The following is a 24,456-nucleotide window of genomic DNA, read 5'->3' on the forward strand; positions in this document are numbered from 1 at the left end:
CGTAGACATGATCTGGCTGCCCTTTATGGAATATTACACAGCATATAGGGAGGCGCTGAAGGGAGGAAACCTGTGCTAAATATAGCGGTACCCATTGTATTCCACATGAGGTTTCAATCGCCCCAAAGCTGAACCCCACTGGGAAGGTGAAAATGGTTGAAAGGCTATTATCAAACACAGAGGAGGTTATTATCGGACACAGAGGAGGCCAACACGCAAATATGGGAAGGTTGTGTGGATTGTGATGGTCGACGAGACGAGCTGAAATGTTGTGGGTATTCTCTTGATGAGTAAGGGGAGGGGAGAGGGAAATAAGGGGTGAAAATGTATGTTATTATTGTAGTAGATCATCGTTTAAGCAGAAGAGGACATAATTAGTACTGTTGAGCGATAACTAAGTCTTGGTGGAAATCCAACTTTGACTTTCTAGAGGTTAGTGAAAGAGACCAAAAGATGTACGATAATCTGGTTTTTCATTCATCTCCAGTATGCTATCGCTGAGTCAATTACTTTGTCACTGTGGTGTAGACATTTGTATGGTGTCGCTCTTAAACCTGTTGTAAAACCCAATAACATTATGTTAAAAAAAAAGAACATAAGCTGTCTGCCAACTGGACACAAGTGGGAGTAGGTTGTAATGAGGATTTTTCGTTTAAAAATGCTGATATCTGGTTTCTCTCACAAATTGTCTGCTGTCACTCTATGAGACCCACCTAGACTGGTCTGTAATGCAACATAATTACATTTCTACATCCGGTCTTGTCAAATAGTAATGTTTACATATCATGGGGCCGATTCATGGAATTAATGTGCGGTGAAATTTTCAGCGCAAGCGTGCGAAAGCGTGCAAATTGCAGTGACAGTGTGAAAATCGCAGCAAAACCCGCGCACAGCGATTCATGGAAGTCCGTGCGCGTGTAAATCCCAGGATGTGTGCCAAAATTCTGTGTGGCGCACGCTGGCGCACATGTCTCCAAACAGCGTGCGCTGCACGCACAGCGAAATCGCACATAGCGCGGCGCACACTACAAAAGTAGGAGGAACAGAGGGTGTGACACGCGGAATGGGGAACAACGCGTGAAAATGTGGGCGTCACGGGGGAAGTACAGGAGGCAAATGCGCGGAACGCCCACACGCACGTTCAAAACACGTATTCATGGATTCGAACGGGGCTAACGCGTGCACCAAAAAAGACGTGCTAATCCGGGAACACGTTTGCCAGCAGGAAGCAGGTGTACGTGGACCCGCACAGCATAAATGTGCATGCAAACAACAAACAAGCTCAGACGCCAGGATGAATATACCGTTCCTAGCAGCAGTGGTCGTGGGATACCGCAGGAGGAGGAGGAGGATAGTCAGGCCCAGAACGTTCACACCCAGAACCAGCCTTTTTGGGATGCCTGATGACCAGGTGTATGGGAGGTACAGGTTTCCACCTCACACAATACTCGACCTGGTCAGTGAGTGGGAGGATGACCTCACATCACCCACCCTGTGCTCCCAAGGACTCAGCCCCCTGGAGAAAGTCCTCAATGTACTGCACTTCTTGGCCACTGGATCATTTCAGCGGACCCCAGTAATACACGTTCCCCGCTTGGCGTTTGCTGTTTGGCAGCCCTGTAAACTGGTCCAGGGTTAGCGCAGCCCTTTGCGCTGGATTGGGGATTTTGATGGCATTTCCTTGAGCGAGGGCGTTCTTGGGGGCGTTACTGGTGCTGCTGCAGGGTCGCTGCGCCACTATGCTCCACGGCTGGTTTTGGAGGCTAAAATCCATGAATACGCTGTGCGTGGAAATCGATTTTAGCACACGCAGCTGGCGCAGACATTCGCACGCGCACACTGTGCGCCAGCCACGTGCGCCACTTTTGTGCAAAATTCTATGAATTACCCTGTAAATATATTCAAGAAGTATAGGCACATCTTATAAAAATGTTGAATAAAAAGAACTCAACCCCCTTGTCATAGTTACAGCTCTGGTGTTAGCAGGAGGCAAAATGGAAATAAGGCAAGTTACCTGCTGCAGGCGATGTACCTCCAATCCCTTAGACTGGACCACCATTAAAATATGGCAAAATCACAAGTGAAATTTGTAAACTCTGCCTAGGCATAAACACCTCAGTAGAGTAAAGACAGTTGGAGAAGTTTCTTGGAATCTTTGGCTGTGCCTTCTCACGGTGGAATAATAGATAAGGGCGACCCTGAACATTCATGTGTGGGAAGCAACAGCATTCCTCGTAGCTGCACAATGCAGGCACCTTTTATAACAAGTGAAGTGGTACATACTGTTAACATCATTGCTGTTTGTGCAATTGCTCAAAATACCCAACATTCCAAAAGTAAAACTGAGCAATGGATCAGGCGTTCCAGCACAATATTACCTTTGTGGTTGTGGTTTAGGCTACGGGTCTTGCCAGCTTGCATTTAAGATAATTTAAAATGTAGCATTGGTTGGACTGTACAATACGTAGGAAGATTTTGATATGTGTGGGTATAGATATATATGTCCTACTGTTGTTTGAAGTACTGTTTCACAGTAAAAGTCCAACCTTGTATTTAAGCATCACAGCTATGCCTTGTGGGACATACTTTGAAGTTGGTTCTCCTGGTAGTACTGAGCGTGCAGCTGAATGTCATCAAACACACATGATACAACTAGCAGGGATGCCATTTGACTGCTTAGCACTGAGCAGTTTCTGTAAAAATAGCTGAATGGATATCTTTACGGGACACCATTACATGATACATGATGCACTTGCGCATTCAGATTTACTCTTCGCTATTTTAACTTCTCTACAATCTGTTTCATGCTTGCAACTTTTGGGCAGCCACAGACCTCTGAAATGTGGAGCTGGGGAGGGAAATTAGTGCTTGCTTCTGAACATCATTTTAGTGCCAATACAGAACTCTGTGCTTGACTTAAGCATAGGCAGGGGTTTAATATTGTAAAATGATGCATCATTTTTAACCTCTACTTTTCTGAAGGGAAATCCCTCATTTTTGCAGTGATGTAAAAAATGCATGTCATGTATTTGAATATAAAAGTGCTTGCTCAACACAGTGGATGTGTGTTTATTGATTAGAAAGAACTCCAAAGATAATGTGAAGTGGCACCAATAACACCAATCAGGGTTTGGCTGTTTTGCATATTAAAGAGCATTTTGGGAAGATAAGAATGACCAAAGAGTTTTATATCTGTCATATATGTCTGTGAGAGTTGTAGGACTGAATCACTAAATACCTATAGCACGTTGGGTTTGGCCTACATTTCCTTTTTTTTATTTAAACAAATGTCACCCTAAAAATAATATTGAATGCTGGTGAGAAGGAACAACCTTCAAATCATCAGACAGAAATACAGAGAGCTAGACTTAGGCTTGTGAAAGAGAAAGTGGAGAGTGAGGGGTAATCCCCCTACAGATGTAGGAGGCACATCTGTCAGTATATGGTTGTAACTAACAGAAGGTGCTTTGTGCTTAAATATACTTAAATACTTAAATATAAGCAGCTGATTTGGATCATGCTATGATTGAATGAGCAGGGGAAGACCGGGCCAGGCTTGGCACGTTTTAAATCGAAACGTCACAGGTGTGTGGACAACTGAAATAAAGCAGTTCCACAGGGAGTGATGGCGTGTACACAGGAGCAGATATGGATTATCCATATTTGAATTCCATTGAAATCACTCCTTGAAAGATGGAAGTGGCAAGCAACCAAGACATACAATATATTTTGTTGGAAATCAGGGCTCTAAGATCAGAAGTACAGACATCCATTCAGGAAATAAAAAAGAACATGGGTAAAGTAGAAGACTGCGTTGCGACACTGGAAAATACGAAACATCTCATTAACCTTCTAGAGCTCAAATATGAGATAAGATTAATAAAAATGGAGGGCCACACCAACGAGTTGCAGCTCAAACTGGAGGACTTTGAAAACAGAGAGAGAAGATGTAACTTCAGGACTACAGGGGTCCTAGAAGTGAAAAATAAAACATCAGCACACGTTACGTCTACGGTTAAGCACATTGGGAGCTCCCTGTTCAGAGAAGGAGAAGCTTTTGAGCTGAAGTTGGTAGAGAACACATAAGGGAAGCCCTCTGTGATCATGCACAGTGACCATTGTGATGGATGCCATACCTTTAAAGAGAAGGAGCATATGATTAAAGCAAATGGAGCACTTCACTATAGAGGTCACACGATTTGTATTTATCTGGATCCTTCAGTGTTGACCCTGGTGAAGAAGAGAATGCAGACAGATCACTGTGTGGTTGAGGGAAAAGAACATTAATTATGAGAGGCCTTCCCCTTTGCTATTGTTTTTATAATTGATGATGAAAGCTACAGTCTTAAGTTCATCTGAAGATATCGAGCAAGTAAAAAAAACGGTTACAGTAAAGCACCCGACCAAGCGGTGGAGCTGGTAGGAAGAAGTACAAGAAATGACAGTGTGGTAGCGAACGAGATGACAGCCAGGTTTAAGATTCCTGACATTAGAAAATACAAAATGTTGGAGGGAAAGCTCCAGAAGGCACAAAGAGGATGGTAGAGATTCATCTAAGGAGCGATTGGGTATTGGGAAGCTGAGCTAATACTGTTATCAAGGGGGGTCTTTTAAGATGGGGTGAAATGCTATGTGTTCATTTTCTGGGCCTTGTTGAACTTTCTTTTTAGGAGAATGGTATATAATGGTTCTAAGATTATGAGGAGGAGAGGACAGGTACTGAAGCTTGGAGGAGAAGTGAGTCATGGGGTATTCATCTGCTAGGTGGAATTTCTTGAGATTTATATGCAAGGGTGTAATGCTTTTGAATTATAATGCTTTTAACTAAAAAATATGGCGTCTATGTGAAATACATACTGGGTGCGCTTAGAGCCCCATTGGACATTTTCCTCAAGCCTAAGTGAAAGCTGCATTTTAATGTGAACTCTGAATCAGTAGTAAACATGATTTCTTTTCGGATATGTTAGTCTGCATTGCTTCAAGGACTGTTTTGAATAAAGATGCCGAAGGAAGGTTATGCTGTTTTTCGCACTTTCATGAGAAAGGGAAGAGTTTACCGCTTGAGGTTGCTATGGGTCATTTCGGCCGAGGATCAATGGGAATTGGCAACAGGTAGACTTTGAGAGTCCAAACTTTCTGGAAAATGCCATCCTGCTTTTGTGGCAGGTTTAAAACAGAGAGCACTGCTACAGTGTGACTGTCTCCTTAAGAGACAGACGCCGGGTGATGTGAGCAGCGTCACGTGACGAAGGACGCAAGGGGGAGGGAACGGTTATACGGGCAGTTTATATTGTGCTTTCAATAAAGAAAGATGTATGCACAACCTCAGCGTGTCCGTCCTCCTTATAGCAGCCCTCATGGGCACAACAAGCACCAGATTAGGCAGACACAGAAAGCTTTGGAGAAAGAGTGGACGCACTGCTTCCTATGCCCATTAAGAAAATCTCTCTGTCTGCCTTTTTCTGGGAATTCCAGTGCAGTTCTGGTGAGATGAGGAGTGCTGTGGCTGCAGCTTTAACAGTGAAGTATTTTTAAACATTCATGTATTATTTTTACTGCATTTATTCTTTTATATATGCTGCTTTGTGAATAAATAGCCACAAAAAGCCATTTTACATTTTAGCTAAGTCTGTTATGTGAATTATTGCCTTTCAGCGTGTAACATTTCCCTTTTCATTGTGAGCTGGGGCTGTGAAAAAGATTACCATGCACTAATAAGAAACAAAACAGAGGACTGGACATCTGATCTGCCAGGGAGGCCTTACAGAATGGGTCTGATAATTGGGTCCCTTCATCACTTAGCTAAATAGCAGACTTGCTTTAAGTGATGACACATTGGGTCTGAAGGGGTTGTCAGAGCCAGATGGGTTGCGTTACCAGTGAATTCCTTAATGATCACTGGGGAAGAGCTCAGGGTGCTGCCAACAGGGTCATGAGTGTACAAAGTGAGAGAGGGATATATGAAAGTGCCCCTAATGTATTGGATGAGGGAAGAGGACAAGTGGAATTTACAGCTATGGATTGTAGATAATTATTTTGATAATGGCTAAGGTGGACACAAGAAGTTCAGAGTGTAGGATAGCCACTGGGAATGTTAAAGGGCTGAACTCCTCATGCACTTCTTGGGCCAGAATTTCAAAAGAACAGAATGGTGCCACAGGTGCTCCCAAAAACACAATATTCAAACACAGTTCAAAGGTTTTTATTTGTGGAATAGTCAAGAGGTTAACTAAGGGCTGTCCCTCTTTCACACTCATCTAGAGCGGGCGTTCCCTCTTGAACCCAAGTGTCCCTCAACCCCAGGTGTTTCACGAGAGATTAACTATCAAAGACACTGACTGTCTGACGGTGATGTCTGTAAAGAAGGCATGGTATCAAAGTAACAGAGACACAAGTGACCACAGTTCAAGGGTGTTTATTGAATCTAATCAAGGGTGTGATGAACGTCTATCTAAGCCTAAATCTAAGATGGGAGAAAGCTACGACCATCAAATAATAATAATGCAGTCCTAGTGGAGTCTTGTTAAAATAAAAAGGGCCTATAAAACAAAATGAATGTCAATCCTTCCCGATAGTTTACAAATAGTGTGGGCAAATGTTCATGAAAAACAAAGAAGTGTTCACAAAATGGTAAGTCAAGATGTTCAGGCCGTTGGCCTCCCTTTCCCACATTTTTAGCCGGGACAAGGTGGTTCATTCCAGCATAGCGCACTCTTGGGCTACTTCGGCACAAGGACGCAGCTCTGTTACAAGCATCAGGGCCTTCTATGCCCAAGTCTCTTACGTAAATAAAGTCTCTTGATTCAGAGGGCCTAATGTGTCAGACAAACAAAAAGTTCCTTTCCAAATATTCACATATGTTGGTGACTCACAGTCCACCCCGGATCCCTCTCAGCCGGGCTCAGATCCCCTTTTCCAAATAAGTCTCCCTCATCCATGCTTGGACCAATTGCATACACTTTAGCTATCAAGACTAACGAATGTGCACAGAGTTTAGGTTGACGCGTTGCAGGACCACTTCTAATTCCCAGTTCACAATGTTTACACCCTATTGTTGGATACCGTACAGAGGCTTTCGAATGGGCACCCACGTCTGTATACGGTATCTGCCTTGTTTTACAAAAGTTCAGGTATTCCTTGGATACTCAATTACATTCACCTTGTTCACCATGCATGCCTTGTTGTTTGTTCTTTTGCAAATTTCTTCATACAATTTTGATGCTTGCAACCTTGTTTCTAACACAGACTGGTTTACTATCAGTCTCGCCGACTCACCCGCTGTGCTGACTTTACAGGAGCGGCTTTCTTGTCGGAGCCAAGGACAGTACCACGGCGGCAATCACTTCGTCCGCCTCAGTTGTTGATGCGGGAAAGACCTGGGTACCTTCGACACATAATGCACCTTTCTTCAGCTTTATTTCTAGGTCTTTGGTTTCTTATCCTCAAGGCTTCATGAAAGGAGCTGTTTCTTTCCTCTGAAAAGGCCTAGGGCAATCCCCTCCTTGCAACCCTCTCTGGTCTCGCCGTCTTTCTCCTCGTATTAAACTACCATCTCGGAACTGCTGCTTCCTCGTGTGTTTTGCCTTGCTCAGAGTGTTCTTTCATGCTCCGCCTTTTATCCGTGTGGGGAAGTGTGATGGAAGTCAGGTGTGTGTAATTATCAGTAATTGCCTGACTCTGCCTGACCCTTGTTTTGGGACATGTCAGGTATACGGCTCTGGGGTTAGTCCCCTGTTGCTCACGTTGAACTTTCCGTGAGAACGTGTTTGTGTCAGCAAAGGGGGGGTTATGTTGCTAGGTATCCTACCTGGTAGGATGGGGAAAAGGTGTTATTGAGAAGGGGATAACGCGTCTCACCCTATGGTATCCCACTTCCACTCCCCGAGGACCCCTCACCCAGGTGATCCTCCCACACTAGTTCACCCCCAGGAACTGGATCCAAAAGCGATGGCCATATCCTGGCCAACTCGATGACAGATCCCCAGGGACTAGCAGGTGAGACACCTTCAGGTAAACACCTTCTCTCTGTAAATTTCCTCTTGGAACAATCTTGGCGGTGCCTAATCTAAGTTTCCCAGTGTGGTATAAAATCAGGTGATGCCTTCAGCCTCTCAGTCTCCACTTGGTCCTTTCCTTTTACACCCTCGCTTAGCTCTCTTGAGTACATGGCCATCTATTGTGTGGTGGCTGATGGAGTGGCTTCTTCCAACGTTTGTGTTACTGTCAGCTGATTTTCTCTGTAGATATTGGGGTACGGAATCAATTAACTGTTCTAACACCAACCTTTCTTTGATTAGGTTTTGTTGGTTAACCTTTTGTTCAACAGGTCCCTCACTGGTCAGAAGTTTCTCCTTGTCGTAACCTTAGATGACTTGGACGTAGTCAATATTTAGCCCTGCAATCTGGATGCCAAACTGCAGCCTCGGCTACCCGCTCAAAATTCACAAGAGATGTGGCTGCAAGTGTTTGTAGGTCCTCAACTGATACTGCTAGCTGTTCTCTCTCTGTGATAACACCTTGTTAGGCTGGAAGAGTCACTTGATGCTGGTAGCCAATAGACAGTTGCTCTTCCATCTGGGCCCGTAACAGTTCTTCCGTGGATGTTGATGCTGGCCCTGCTTCCCTGGGAGTGGGATCTTCATAGAGCGGGGTAGGCTCAGCCTCCTCTTCTTCCTCATCGGGGCTTGAGGGCTTCTTCCACTGCTCGAAAGTAGAGCTACTTGAGAGGTTAAATAGTTAGTTTCCTCTGGCTTGTTTCCATGGACTGGTTCTCTTTCATGCCTCTCGCATCTGCTCTAAAAGACTCTTTCTGGGTTTTTCTCCTATGGCAGTGTGTTCCTCCCACACGACGACTCTGGTTGGAGTGCTGTCCGACCCAATGGATTCCCAGGGGTCTTCTGATTCTCCTGATACGGGATCTAGGCTAGGAAATTCCAGCTCAACTCTGATCTCCCAAACTTCCCAGTCCAAAGGTTGAGGACGTGCAGTTACCCAGGACTATCCGGTTACAGATTCCTCGTCTGTTCTCTCAGGTAGGCAGCCTCTGTATCGGGTCTGGATGAATCCCACTCTGATAACATGTGTCACAGACGGCCTCAAGAACATACCAACTCTCTGAGGATTTTTATTCGCTAAGGACCATTCATCCTCTCTCATCTATAGCAGGCCGATCCCTCCCTAATCCAGGCATCCCTCAACCCCAGTTTTGCCACTGGAGATCACTGACTGTCTGATGGCCTAAATACAAATTCCTTCTGTCTCTAAATTCTCTCTGGGAACAATCTAGATGGTCCCTAATCTAAGCTCTCCATTCTGGTGTACTGTCTGGATTGACCACTAAGGCCCCACTTGGTCCCTTCGCTCCACACCCTGGTATTCCTCTACCTGTCTCTGTTACTCTCCCTTTCCTCCTCCTACTCGCCTCCCTACTATCCCACCCACTTTGATACATCCCCCTCCCTCACACTTCCTCTCACCACTATCTACCTCTACCTTCCAATCTTATTCTCTTCTACTCCCTCCTCTCCACTCTGCTACTCTCCTCTCTCCACACTACTATTCACCTCTCCACACTGCCACATCTCCGATCTCCACACTACTGTTACAACGCCCCTTTCCACACAACTATGTCCTTCTTGACACTAATGCTACTACTACTATTCACCTTTCCACAATACTACTACTCTATCCACACTACTACGACTCCCCTCTCCACAGTACTACTCCCCACTCCACACTACTGATACTCTCTCCACAGTGCTACTACTACTGCTACTACGACTATTACCCCCTCTCCACAGTACTACTCAGCACCCCACCTTCCATCTCATGCTCTCTTTTTTCACTTCCACAGTCACCTCCACATCCACTCCCTACTCTCCCTCTATCACTCACATCTCTCGTGCAGGAACATTCAAACCACCGTACTACTTTCTCTCACCAACCAATATCTCACCTTGTCCAATCCTTCAACAACTCTCCTCCATGCTCTTCTCCATTGTCCTTTCTCCGCGTAGAAGTCGGGTCTGTTAGTTTTTCCTTCACCTAAAATTTTCCGAATAACCCACACCTTCCTGTGTGCCTTTTATTCACCCCCTCCCTCTCCATTAGCTCTCTGCCTCACCTGGATTCATGTGCGAACCACTGGATTTCCTTTCTTCTAGAGGCAATATTACAGGTGGACAAAAACATAAAAGGGATCTTATGTCCCACACCTTTCTTGTGTGTGAGATTGCATTTGATGCTGTTTAAATTAGCCAACATAAGGGGAAACAAGATGCAATCTGTTGAAGGGGATGCAGAGAGGTGGGTAGTCTGTGGCACATGAGGTGGTGCTGCAGTTATATTCAGGCATACTGGGCTGAGGTGCTATCGTGGATGAAGGAATCTGATGGAGTGAGTAGGGAGTTGGATCCCATTTTAATATTGTTTGATTTGCTACATGAGAGGGAATTAGTTAGGAGACTGACACATATGGCACATCATTTATTTTTTGGTGTAAGAGCATGCTTAGTGGCAGGTTAGAAGAAAGCCCAAACACCAAGCAAACTTGAAGAAATCAACAAAGCAAGAGAGGTATCACAGATGGAGCTAATGATACAATAGTCCTCATTCCGAGTTTGGTGGTAGTTTGGCAGTCATTCTGCTGAACTACCGCCAAACGGAATTACCATTACCGTCACTTGGTCCTGCAGATTTACCCTCGAAGTGTAAGCCTTTGGAGAGGCTACAGGGGTTGTATCAATCTATTAAAAAGGGTCCAGAACGCTCTATCAGAGACAGTGTGAAACATAAGGAATCTAAAGGATTTAAAGTGAGGAATAGAAGATTTAAAGACCCCCACCAAAAGGGGTGTAAGAAGGTTCCATAACCTCATGGCGACCAAATCGGTAAATCTATAGGATGAGCTACAGAGTCTTAGAAGAGACAATCGAAGAACCCTGAGAAACTTTCTTTATTGACTTTTACCAATTATTCAGAACTACAAGAACTTTGAATGTTTTTGGAAAACCCTGAGAAGAAGCCCATTCTGGTGCTGTTTAGTTGTTAGGTACAGTTGTATGGCCAGTTAAGAGTCCTCAGGTCCAGATATATTTCCCTTTCCACTCCTTTCCCTTCTTGACATGGTGAATGGAGCACCCTCCCCCCTTCTTGGTGGTAAGGGCAAGAATTCATCTATGTATTATAAGAAACACTCTCTTATCTTGATCAGGAATATGTGGGAGTGGGAGATGTTAGACACCACTCAAAACTTTGTTCTCCAGAGGAGTCAGGCATATTGCGACCCTCAGCATGAATATGGGATGTTTTAAGTAGGTAGAATGAAGCCTTTGGTGGAAGGGAAGTATCCCTGCTTGGTGATATAACCAGGAAACAACTTCAATTTACATAATTTTTCTAGGTATTGTGAGGGTGTGGAAGGAGGAGATTGATACAAAGGTAGCATGTTTTTGGTTACAGACTTTTATTATATGAAATGGAAAAGAAGCCCTTGTTATCCCAAACTTCTAAGAGGGGTTTCCCTGCCTCAAAACTAATACTAAAAGGGTCTGCCAGGATGTCCATCAAAGAACAAACCACTGTCCTGTGTAAAAACCTACTTCTATCCCTCACACTATAAACCTAAATAGTAAACTGACACAAAGTTCCTTCTTTTCGCAGAGCTGCTTCTTTCTCCCGTTTCTGGATTGTTATTTAATCAAAATATTCCTTCAAACATAAACACATGGGGAAATGACTCCCCCAAATTTGCATGTTTCAAAACAGTCTTTATATAATGTTCTCTCCAAGAGAAAGGCTCCCTTCTCCTGATATGATTCTATACTAGTCCCAAAACGACCAGGGGAATTACTCACTTAATCCCTTCTCCTGGTATGTCTTGATAGGCTGCCCAAAAAGGCCAGGGGAAATCACTTCCCTCCCCTGGCACCACCAATCTGATTTTTATCTTGGTACCCCAAAGCCAGGTGGAATGACTCCCTTCCCCTGGTGTCTCTCTGCTTCTGTTTTATTACCAGAAGAATGACTCCCTTCTCCTGGTATCCCTTGTTAGTTAGAGCTTTCATATTGATATATATATATATTTTGCTTTTGTAACTTGCTTTAATGTCACTTTGTTGGTGACCCAGACCCTTCTTCTATCACCAGTGGTTTCCTATTCCCGACTGATTGTGATGAACAGGGTCCCAGACCCTTCCCTGTTGCCAAGTGGCCTCTTCTTTCACACTGTGATTGTGGACAGGGTTCTAGACCCTTCCCTGGTGGCGAGTGGGCTCTTCTTCCTCACTGTAATTACGGACAGGGTCCCAGACCCTTCCGTGGTGGGCAGCTGACTTATCTCTTGAGGGTGACCCCCTCTGATCCTTGCTTGGTTTCGCTTTGGGTCCCAGACACTTTTCGTGCTTGGTTTCCAAACTCTTTCTTTCCTCCCCTTTTTGCTGTGCCCCCTTGGTTCACTCTCCTGCCAAGTACTGCCATGAGGAGGAGTACTTGTATCATCAAGTACAATTAACTTGCACTCAGCATTTCCAATTAACTTGTGTTTACTTTCAAGTTTTATGCCCCTACCGGTTCCCACGTTAGTTCCCACGTTACACCTGTTACCTCTGATGGCTTTGGGACGCTCTGCCGGTTCTTCCTGGGGTCTTGCTTCATTCGGGAGCATTGCTCAGGTCTTTCTTGTCTCTGCGGCTCCTGCTCCAGGTTCTTTGTTCCTGCTTGTCGGACTGGCGATGTAGGTGCTGTTACAGGACTGCACGGTCCACATTCTCCCGGTCGCACCACCGCTTCTCAGCCTCAAGCCACCTTCCCGACCAGCTTCACACCAATGGGCAAAGGACTCTCTCCATCTGCGTCTGCTTCTTGTCTCCAGTGGATGACTGCTTTCATCTTCCACATAGCATTCTCCACTCCACCTTTGATTCTCCTGGGCTGGACTGTCTCCTGTACTGCTTTCCTTCTCAATTGGCCCACATATACTAGCTCCTTTTGTAGTCCATATCTCTTCTAAATGTCCTCTATAAACCAAATGCCACAGGAGCACCTCTTACAACAATACTTCCTCTCTTTCTAGACTTGAAAAGCTGTGTCGGCGCCCCCTGCAAAAGGAATTCTCCCCCTCTCTACGTACTGCAAAGGCGCGTGCTGCAGGATCCCATTCAATCCCTGGTAACTTTTTTGTTACATGAGATATCTCGGCCAAGTTTGGCTCCTTTTATTCCTATATGTAGTCGGTCATTATGCCAGCGAGGAATCCTAGTATGCTGTATGAAGGTGAGAGAAAATAACAAAAAAGAGATCACATTTTGTGTTTTATAAGAAAAAGCCAATAAAATGATGTACAAAGAAGACTTTGTTTTTTTTCTTGTAAGAGCTAGGAACAAATGGTTTGCTGTTCTGAATTTGGTAGTAGACCTGGCATATATCCCTGGATGAGACTGACATTTCCTGGAGATCACGAGAATCTGTGAACATTGCAGCGGCTAATGAAGAGGATGCACTTGAGGTATTGTGCATGGAGTTATCATTGATGAAAAAATCTGAGTCAGTAGCACCAGCAAAATTATCTGATGCTGGTGCATCTGATTTTGTAAGAATTCCTAAAGCTGCTGGTAATAAACACATGTAGCAGGGGGACAATCTTGGGAAATCTGAAATATCTAAATGCGTTGGGGATGGTGGCCCCCCCAGGGGTAGGAAAAGTGACACGCACTTTTACTGATGGGACCCAAAGGTCAGTTATATTGCAGGGGCCTATGGACAGGTGGACCCTTCCGCAACCCTCACGGAGGGTGCAGATCAGTAAGACAGCACCTCCTGCAACATCCTGTGAGGGGGGTGGGAAGCGGCACGAGCTTACATCTGTTATTGGACACATGTATGGGAATATATTGTTGGATAGCAAGGTTGCTCCGGTGGATGAGACTAAGCTTGGAGTAATGTTTGCAGAGGAAGACATCAATAAGTGTAACGTAACATCTAAAACATACCCTGCGGTGGGGGTGGAAATAGGTACAAAAACCATTCCCAAGGTACATCATAAGCAAATGGGAATGGTAAAACCAGGGTGTATGGTTAGGATAGATGAAAACCACCCAATGGCCTCTAGTCAATTTTTGAATAGGTCCACCTGCTCAGGTTATTGGCAATGGTCCCGTGGTTATCAACTGTAGCATCATCTGATATTTTTGAACTTGCCCTCCCTGGGTTCTTCTGCGGGTAGCTAGCCCGGCAGTGGCAGCTCTATTTTTGTGCTAGTATGGTAGTCCTGGAAGATCTAAGGTTCAGTCTTAGTATTAGTGGAATAAAGATAGGTAATAGGGGGATGGGCAAGGAGCAAGGCATTTTTAATATTGTGGGAGGTGGAAGAGAAGATTATAATAGCTCAGAGAACCATTTCCCATGTTAGCACAAAGACTGACCGTTTACGATGGTTTGTTGGAACACCAGAGGCCACAGGCACTTACTTCAGAAGCGGAGGTCTATGCACCACTTGATTAACCATGATGTGATTATGTTACAAGAAACATGGTTAGATAGCCCGGTTTACATAGAGGGCTTCCACCTGTATCATGTTTTGGCTAAGAAGGGCCCTAAGGGTAGACCTTATTGAGGCTTGTTAATTGAGGTTAGCAATAGGCTGAGTTCCCAGGAAGTTTGGCATAACACCGATGGTGGGTACACACTTGGAGTGGAGGTATATATCAGTGTAGGTAAAGATAAGATATTTTTTATTTTTTAAAAACATTTTATTAATTTCAACCAAACAATACAAACCAAACAGGCAGTGCATATATCAACAGTTCCATTGTATTTTGCTTCTTCCAGCTACTACTTCCCTTATCCCACCCCCCCATTTCAAGCCTATTACTTTACACATTCAGTTTCTGCATCCTGTGGTAGGGTCACTCCTTCTATGGGTACTGTTGGGTCTTGTACTGACCCAAACAGCTCTGCTATTAATGATTTCCAGGCCATAAGGGACTCTGTCTCCTCCTCCCCCCCAGCATTGCTCGTTTCTTGCCATACCATGGTTTCTGCCTCCGCCCATTTCTGCAAATCTTTCCACCACACCTCCACTCGCGGTCTATGGCATGTCTTCCACCCCATAGCTATTCTCCTCTTAGCAAGCACATCTGCCAAATCCCTCAGTTTACTCACATGCTTGAGCTTCTGTGATCTTGGGAACCCCCCCAACAGACAGGCCCACACTGTGTCCACTACAATTTTGACCCCCTTCTCCGCTAGTTTCCGCTCCACTTCGCTCCAAAAGCGTTCAATGACCGGGCATGACCAAAACATATGCACCATGCCTGCGTTCTCCTCATTACACTTGGGGCATGCTTGCCGTCACGCATTCTCAAACCTCGATATCCTTTGGAGTGTCATATATGCCCTGTGCGTAATATACAGTTGTACCTGTTTCAATCTCGCATTTCTGGATACCTTCTTGTGATACCCCGAGCCCGTTCCCACATCCCGTCCTCCATCGGAGCTCCTACTTCCGTTTCCCAATCTAGTCTCAACTGTGTGACCTCCTTCCCCACTTTCAACATCAACATCTCATATATTCTGGATATCTTGTGGCCCCCTTCCGCTATATCGTATATCATATCTGTGGTGGCATCTGGTTCTTCCTCCAGCACAGTTTCGGGCCTTATTCTCTTAATTCTCTGCACCATTCTATGATGTGTAATGTACTGGCCCGCGTGCAACCCAGTTTCTTCCCGCAGCCCCTCAAAGGTAATAATAGATCCCTCCCACCAAATATCTCCAATTGTTGCCAACCCAATCGATTCCCAGTGGTTTCTAATTATCATCCTTAGCTGTTCATCTACACCTGTTAATGCAACCAGTGGTACCTGCGGAGAGCATGGAGACGGGTTCTCCATCATCTGGCATGCCCTACGCCACATCTTCCACCCCAATAACATCATCTTGGGGTGCCCTTTCATTTCTGCCTTGGGTACCCACATCATCTCTTTCAAATAAAATGGTGCACAATCTTGTCCAAACATCAGGTATGGTATGTTCCCAAAGTAGTGCAGGATCCTAGGCAGGACCACCATCTTGAGCATTGCTCCACGTCCCATCATTGCTAAGGGCAACCTCACCCAAAATCGCATGCAATTTTCCATTTTTTTAATGGCCACCTCAGTGTTGCGCCTATGCTCCTCTTCCACTGTGTGGTATATGTCTATCCCTAAGTACTGAAATGTTCTCACTGCCCATGGTACCTAGGTGTAAGCAAAGGGTGAGTCCCAATTTTTTGTTACAGGGGGATTGAGCTAGAGTAGGGACTGATTATGGAGTGTCAAACACGCAAAAAGACAAGCTCAATTACTCCTCTTTTAGTCCACCTCGGACTTGGGTCTTGGAAAAGGAGACAGGGATTGATTATCTATTTCATCTATCTGAGAGGCACATGGAACAAATGTTGTTTTCAAAAGAGTAACAAGAGTACAAAACACATTTTTAATCACATCAATTTAGTAACACAAAAGAACATGGTGGGTGATTTCCACAAGACACCTCACAAATATAAAACATATTAAAAAAACTCAGAAATTAAAAAGTCCAGCAAAAACACATTTTTTCTACTAGTGGTGTCTAGGGTTGGTATAGTGATAGTTGTAACGGGTCACCTTGACAAACTGATTTCAAAAATGTTGGTTTTCTAACAGAATTTTTTAGGGGATCAAACTCAATATACACTGCGTGACAGTTCTAATGCTGTAGGGGGGAGACACATGAATTGTAGTGTCTACAGGATGTCTACATATGTTTTGGCGCACAGATTACATCAACACCATCCCTGGTGTTCTGCTGTTCTAGTTATGACCCTCTTCAGGACAGTATATTGCTTCTAAGATGACAGAGAAGTTCACAAAACCAAATCCCCGGATTTTTCACAGTTTTTCAGGTACTATAAAGAATGGAAAAACAGAGTTTGTGTTAGTGCTAGGTCTACAAAAGTACATGATTAAAAACTCTTTTGATAAAAGTTTGTGTGCATTTGGGCTCTTTTGTTGCCCATCACTCAACTTTTCACTGACCTTTATAGACTCTTGTGGTTGGACTAAAGGTCGATTACGGTAGCAGAGAAGATGGAGGGTCACTTTCTCTTTGTGCGTTGCGTTACGCAACTTAAACAATCAATTTTCGGCTTGTGCCAAGCATCATGCCGTTGTTGTTTCCTTTTGTCAAGGGGTTCCCTTTTTTTTATCCATTTTCCGGACCTATTTGTGAAACAAGATCATATATGTAAAAGCGGATTATATCCTGGGGTAAAGGGGAACACAAGTCATCTGACATGTGTACTGACCTGGTGCTTCTTAGGCCGTTTATTTATAAAGTTGGTGCAGGATGGAGAAGTAGCCTTCACACGTAACCAGAGGACGGCTTTGCAATTCAATGTTCTTTTTTTCGAGATCCGTCTCGCCCACCGGCCTGGGGGGACAAAGGTGGGAGGGACGTTAGTGGAACTCTAACTTCATTACTTGTGAGTGTTACATGCATTTGTCAAACAAAAGGGAAGGGGCGTGTGGCTCTTTCAATACCTCGGTTCTCCCCACTATCTGGGATCATGAATGTACCATTTTCGAAGTGGATTTACCTTGTAGTCAGTTTCAATGGGTTCGGTGGTCCTTAGGTTCACAGCGGCTTCTTGCTGTCTGCGCGCAGGGGGAATGATTCGTCTTTCGCGATGACGCAGAGAGATTACTTTTCCGTTCCGTGTTCGCGTGTAATGTGACTGCACGTATACGCGTCTGGTCTACGTTTCACTTTAGATTTGATGTGCGTCTGGTCCCCGCGGCCATCTTGAGGCCGTATGGGAGTATTACAGGCGCTGGTGAATGCAACTGATATGTCATATTTACTGTTCGAAAGCATTTGTTCTAAAATGCATTTATTGCGCATGATTACACATTCTAATTCGAATTGATCATATTAAATGGTGATATCCTGCTGCCACCGATGTGGGTCGTGAATGTTTCTTTTTGGGGGGATTCTTCGTATCCTGGGTGTTTGGAAATAGTGTATATAAATGACATTGGACATTGGGACAGTTCTTTCTAGAGCTCCCATCATTGAAAAACCATGGATAAATGACTGTTGGTCCAAAAGTCAAAAACACAGGGGCATCAGTTTGTCTGTTGAATGATAGGTAAACAATGCTTAGAATAAAATGCCCCATTTGACCGCTGAGTTTAAGCCATTTTTGACTGTGTCCAAATCGAAAATCCATTTCTGTTCGCATTTACGTAGTGCCAGATCTCTATCTCCTCCTCTCTTTGAGATCTGGACCATTTGGATGATGAACCAGAACATTTCACATGGTTTGTGTTTCAAACGAAGGTAGTGAGCAACCAGGGGTTTGTTCGGTGTTTGATTTCTGATGTTGGTACGATGTTCCCCTATACTTGTTTTTATATTTCTTTTTGTTTTGCCGATGTAGAGAAGTTGGCACGGACACTGGATTGCATTTACTACCCATTGGGAGCTGCAGTTTGTAAAAGATTTAAGTTGCCATGTTCTTCCTTTCAGGTTGACATTTTTCCAGTTTTTTGTTAATGAACCGACAGAACAGTGGCCGCATCTAAAGTGCCCCATAACAGGTGGTAGATCCCAAAGCGTTTTTTGTGCATCCACTTTCTTAGTTGCCTCTGGGTAAGTATGGACAAGATTGTCTCTTAGGTTTTTTTTGTCTTTGATGGCGAATCTTGGGGGGGCTGGGTTGAAGTCTTCTATTTTTATAATGGGCCAGTTTTTTAGAAACAGTTTCCGTAAATCGTGGCTGATAGGGCTAAAGGTCGTGACACATGTCATCTTTTCCAAAGTTGTTTTGTTCGGTGGGTTTAGGCATGTTTCTCGATTTCGTTTTTTCGCTCTTTTATATGCCACATTTATTTGTTTCTTAGGATAGCCTCTATGTTCTAGGCGTTTTTTGAGATGTTTCCCATGCATCTTATAATCGTCTAGTTTGGTACAATTGCGACAAACTCTTAAAATTGGCCAATAGGAAGGTTAGCCTTCAAACCCCGTGGGTGAAAGCTGTTGTACTCCAGTAGGGTATTTTTGTCTGTTTTTTTTCCTGAAGAGATTTGTTATTAAGGAGCCACCCGGCTGTGTTTTAATTTCCAAATCTAGGAAAGAGATGGTTTCTGTGTCATTTGCCATCGTGAACTTGATGTTTGTATTACATTGATTTAACCACTTTTGGAATTCCAACAGAAGTGGAACCGTGCCTCTCCATACCAGAAAACAGTCATCAATGTACCTGTGCCAAGCAATGATATTGTTTTTGAAAGGGTTATTGATATGATATATGGACTGAGTCTCGACAAAATCCATATACAAGTTGCCAATGTCTGGGGCAAATGTTGCCCCCATACTGGCCCCGTGTCTTTGATTGTAGAAGGAATCTTCACACATGAAGTAATTTTCCATGAGTGCCAATCTTGCACACTCGAGGATGAAGGCAGTTGGGACAGTTTTGGCATTCATATGGCGTTGATTTAGGTATTGTTCCAGCACTTGTAGGAATTTCAGCTGTGGAATGCTAGAATATATAGCAACCACATCTAGTGTTGCTAGAATATCTCCTTGTTCAATTCTGATGTAATCGATGATTTTTATCATGCTGGTCGTGTCTTTAATGTACAATTTCATTTGTGATACAAAGGGTCTCAGGAACCAATCCACATAGATGGACAATGGTTCCAGGATAGAGTCTATAGCTGACACTATTGGTCTTCCTGGTGGTGTTATACTATTTTTGTGCACTTTAGGCAACAGATAAAAAGCCGGGATGGTTGGATTGGTTTTGGTAAGAAAAAGCTTCTCTTCATGATCAATCCACCCTTCTTCTTGGGCATGTGACATCAGACTGGAAATTTCCTTTTTCAGGCGCGATGTTGGATCTCCCTGTAGTGGTCTGTAGAATTTTTGGTCCGATAGATGTAGTTTGATTTCGTCATTGTATGCGTTTTTGTTCCATAAAACAATTCTCCCGCCTTTATCTGCTGGTTTTATTACAAATAAATCATTTTTTTGTAAGTCTTTTAGTGCTTGTCTTTCCATCGGGCAAAGATTATCTTTGGAAAAATTCTTTGTTGATAACAATTTCCTCGTTTCTACAATCATTTTGTTTTCGAAAGCAGCGATAGCTGGGCTTATCATATTATTGGTAGGGTAAAAGGTGGAAGGGGGTTTCAAACCTGTTGTGCCCTTTTCTTTTTCTTTATTACATGTTGGCGGGTTTCGGAAGAAGTATTTTAACCGAATCTTGCGGAAGAATTTCTGCAATTCAATTTCTGTTTGGAAATGTTCAGCTTTTTTGACAGGGACAAAACTTAGACCTCGGCTGAGTACTTTAATCTCTCCCCCTGTAAGTACATGTGTGGAGAGATTAAAAATGGGAATCAACAGTTCTGCACAAATCCGTTCCAATCCCGTGTTTGCATCCGTGGTGGGGCTTGGGATCGGTTGCAGCCTCCTTGCCCCCTCCCTTGAAAAAACTGTTGTCTCTGTTTTTTTCCTCCCCGTTATGTATTACCTTACCTGCAATACGGGTAATTGCTCCAATGGAATCCCTTTATACCCACCTAATGGGAACATGCTAGACTTCTGGGGGTTCACCGCTATACCAGACAACCCCGCATATCTCTCCATTACTTCTGAAATATATTGGAGATTTTCTTCCGGGTGCCGCAAGTACAGCAGCATATCATCTGCGTATAGGGAGATCAGATGTTGTTCCCCTTTCGCCTCAATGCCTATGGTATCATATTATTGTCTAAAGTATATTGCTACAGGTTCCAGGGCCAGTATGTAGAGCATTGGAGACCACGGACATCCCTGTCTGGTGCCCCTGCGAAGCTGCCATCTTTCCGATATAACATGATCCTGTCTTGACACTAGCCAGCGGTTCACTATACAGTATTTTCACCCACCGCACATATCCAGGCCCCAACCCATAAATCTCCAGGGCCGCCAACAGCCATGGCCACTTGACCGAATCAAAGGCCTTTATTGCGTCCAAGGACACAATTGCCATTTCACCTGCGTTTTCGCTTCCACACTCGATAATTCGTTGGAGTTGTCTATGATTATGAGAGATGTTCCTATTTGGGACATAACCCGTCTCATCAGGGTGTATTAGTCTACCAATAACCCTCTTCAATCTATTTGCCAAAACAACCGTCAATATCTTGCTGTCTTGGTTCAGCATCGACAGGGGTCGATAGGAACTGCAGCTATGCCCAGGCTTATTAGGTTTGGGAAGCGGTATTATAATCGCTTCTTGCAGTGACTCTGGCAAACTTCCCGTCTCAAACTCTTCATTTAACATGTCTAACAGTGGGGGGAGAACCTCTTCCATGTATACTTTATAAAATTCACTTGGGAGTCCATCCGCCCCCGGGGTCTTGCTAGTAGGCAACTGTCTCACCACCTCCCCCAATTCTTCGAAGGTAATTGGTACATCTAGTTCTTCTTTCTCCTCCGCACTTATCTTGGGCAGTCCTATATCCTCCAATGTTTCTATTATCGTAACGCGACTGCTCAAACCGTCGTCTCCATATAATAACTTATAATAGTCTGCAAACTCTTGGTTGACTCCCTCTTGGGTGTCCATTACACTACCGTCTTCCCTCGTTATAGTTCTGATTGTAACTCTGGGGGTTTCGCTCTTATATAGCCACGCCAAGAGTCTTCCTGGTTTATCCCCTCCCGCATGCTGTCTCTCTACATATTTTTTATAATTGAGGTTACACAATCTATCCCAGTACTCTGCGCATTTTTGCTGTGGCTTGATTATCAATTCCAATTCCTCCTTAGTGCCATCTTCGCCCCTTAAAGCCTCTCCCAGTCTCTCCTCCGTCTCTCGTAGATCAGCTAGAATCCCTCCCTGCAGACCTTTAGATTTTGCTATTGCTACCCCTCTCATCACAACTTTGAAGGCCTCCCACAGTGTTCCTGCCGAGTCCACACTACCAGTATTTGTCTCGAAATAGTTTACAATCTTCTCCCTCATGTCCTCCCTAAAAGAGGGGTCTCTCAGTGCTTCCGCTCGTAGGCGCCATGTCAGAATCCTTGCTCTCGGGTGCAGTATTGCCACCCGAGGATCAGGGGCGAGTGGTCCGAAAGGACCCTTGCTTTATACTCTATTTGTGTAATCTCTGTTATTACTTCAGGTGTAGTAAAGACATAGGGCCTCATTACACGGATGGCGGAGAACCATGGCGCTATTAGCGCCATGGTTCATGCCGTTAAATTACCGGCACCGCGTTGGCGGAAAGGGGAATTACCGCCCCATTCCAAGGTTGGCGGGGCGGTAATTCCCCCTTCCACCATTGCCCTTCCCCATTCCCATTTTTGCCCCATAGGGCTCAATGGGAATGGGGAAGGCGCTAATTACGCTACCGCAAATTGCGGTAGCGTAATTAGCTCCCTGGGTCCCTTTGCGGGTTGGTTTTTAACGCCTGCAAAAAGCAGGCGTTAAATCCCACAAAGGGACCTCGTAGTAAGGAGGTAAGGATTTACCGGTACCAGTATTTTACCGGTACCGGTAAATCCTTACCGCCATCCGTGTAATGAGGCCCATAGTCCAACCTCGTGTGTAACTGCTGCGGGGCAGAATAATGCGAGTATTGCCTCTCCTGGGGGTGTTTCATTCTCATTCTGTATAGGCTTGTTCCCCGGTTTAAACTCCCCTTAACCAAAATCACCCCAAACTTCCCGGTCCTTCCCCAGCCCACCTCCCTTCCCATCCCCAACATCGCCCCCCTCAACTGTTGCCCAGCTCCATCCCTGGATCTCAGGCACCCCCTCATCTAGCTCTTTCTGGTTGTCGCCTGTACTCGAAGCTCTGCAGAGTGAGGTCGCCCTAATGGTTAACCTACTGCTACTACTACTATTGTACGGGGGGTAGGGTGCTTCCGTCCTGCCGCTCCTATTTGCTTCAGTTCAACCACTCATTGCTACTCACTTTTCGTATGTATACAACTACTATATTCCAGTCCCTTAAGTTCAACACAGTCAAAGGTGTCACAACCAAATCTCAACTTTGCTTGGTCGCACCCCTTTATCTTAATCTCTATCATAGTCACTGCTGGGGTATCCGCTTTACGTCATATCAATATACATGCAATATCCCAATCACTTATTGTGTTCCTCTTGTGCCTGCTCCGTATCTCGTTCCGGGCACCCCTGTAGGTCCAGCCATGTCGCCGCTTCTTCCGGAGTGTCAAAAAAGTACATCCTACTATTGTGTAACACTTTCAATTTCGCAGGATACAGAAGCATATATTTGATTCCGGCCATGCGTAACCTCCTTTTGATTGCCACATAGCTGTACCGTTGCCTCTGGACCAACATTGTATGGTCAGGATACGCCGTGATGGTGCTTGAAGCCCTTTCAATCGTTTCCCCTTTACGAAAGTACTCCAAAATCTTCTTGCGGTCTTTATAGTTCAGTATCTTTGCGATTATGACACGGGGAGGGGCCCCAGGCTTCGGCTTCCTCATAAGGGCTCTATGTGCGCGCTCCACTGCAAATCCTTGCGAGAGTTTTTCGGCCCTTATTTCTTGTAAGTTAGGTTCTCAACATAGTCTGTAGGGTCTTGGCCTTCCTCCGCCTCCGGCAGTCCGACCACGTGGATATTATTCCTTCTTGCTTTCCCTTCCGCTTCCTCTGCACGATTCTCCTTCCGCTTCCTCTGCACGATTCTCCAGGTTAACTACCTGTTGCTTCAGTACGTGAACCTCATTTGTATTGTTGCTGCTAGTATCTGTGTTGGTTTTTACCGCACTCTCCAGGCTGCTCGTTCTCTTTGCCAACGCCCTAACATCTTGTCGCAGCAGGGTGTCATGATGCCTACCCCCGGGGAACCAGACCAGGTCCAGCAACCCCGGAAGCAGGCATCAAGTTATTTTGAGCAAGCCCAAAAACCCCTGCTAGGGGCTGTTTGGGTGCGGTCCTGGCACCTATGGCGCCAGGCTCATATGGAGAGTCAGTCCTGGCGCCTGTGGCGCCAGGCTCATAGAGTAGAACTTACCTGATGCAGACCATGCTGCAAGCTTACCTGATGCAGACCATGCTGCAGAGCTCCAAGCCAAATGAGGCTTGGAAGGGACTATTTTACCTAGGGACTATTTTTTACTCGGGTGGGGCTGGGGAGGAATACTTATCTGGGACTACTTTGGGGGCTATTTAAACCACGCCCGAAGAGCAGCACACGCTTCGCGTTATTCTGCATCCAGCAGCGTAACGCTCACCGTGTCTGCAAGCCTGCATCCAGTCTTCTGCCACGCCCGCCTCGAGTCTGCAGCTCCTAGAAAAAGGGAGGAACAGAAGGAGAAGAGGTGAGAATAAGAGCAAAACCTTTGATCCTTACCTGAATTCCGGATCCACTGCGCCTTCGAGCTGGAAGAAAGAAGCATTTTACGCGCACC

Source organism: Ambystoma mexicanum, chromosome 6p (assembly GCF_040938575.1).
Source record: "Ambystoma mexicanum isolate Mex_15411 chromosome 6p, UKY_AmexF1_1, whole genome shotgun sequence".
NCBI lineage: Eukaryota > Metazoa > Chordata > Amphibia > Caudata > Ambystomatidae > Ambystoma > Ambystoma mexicanum.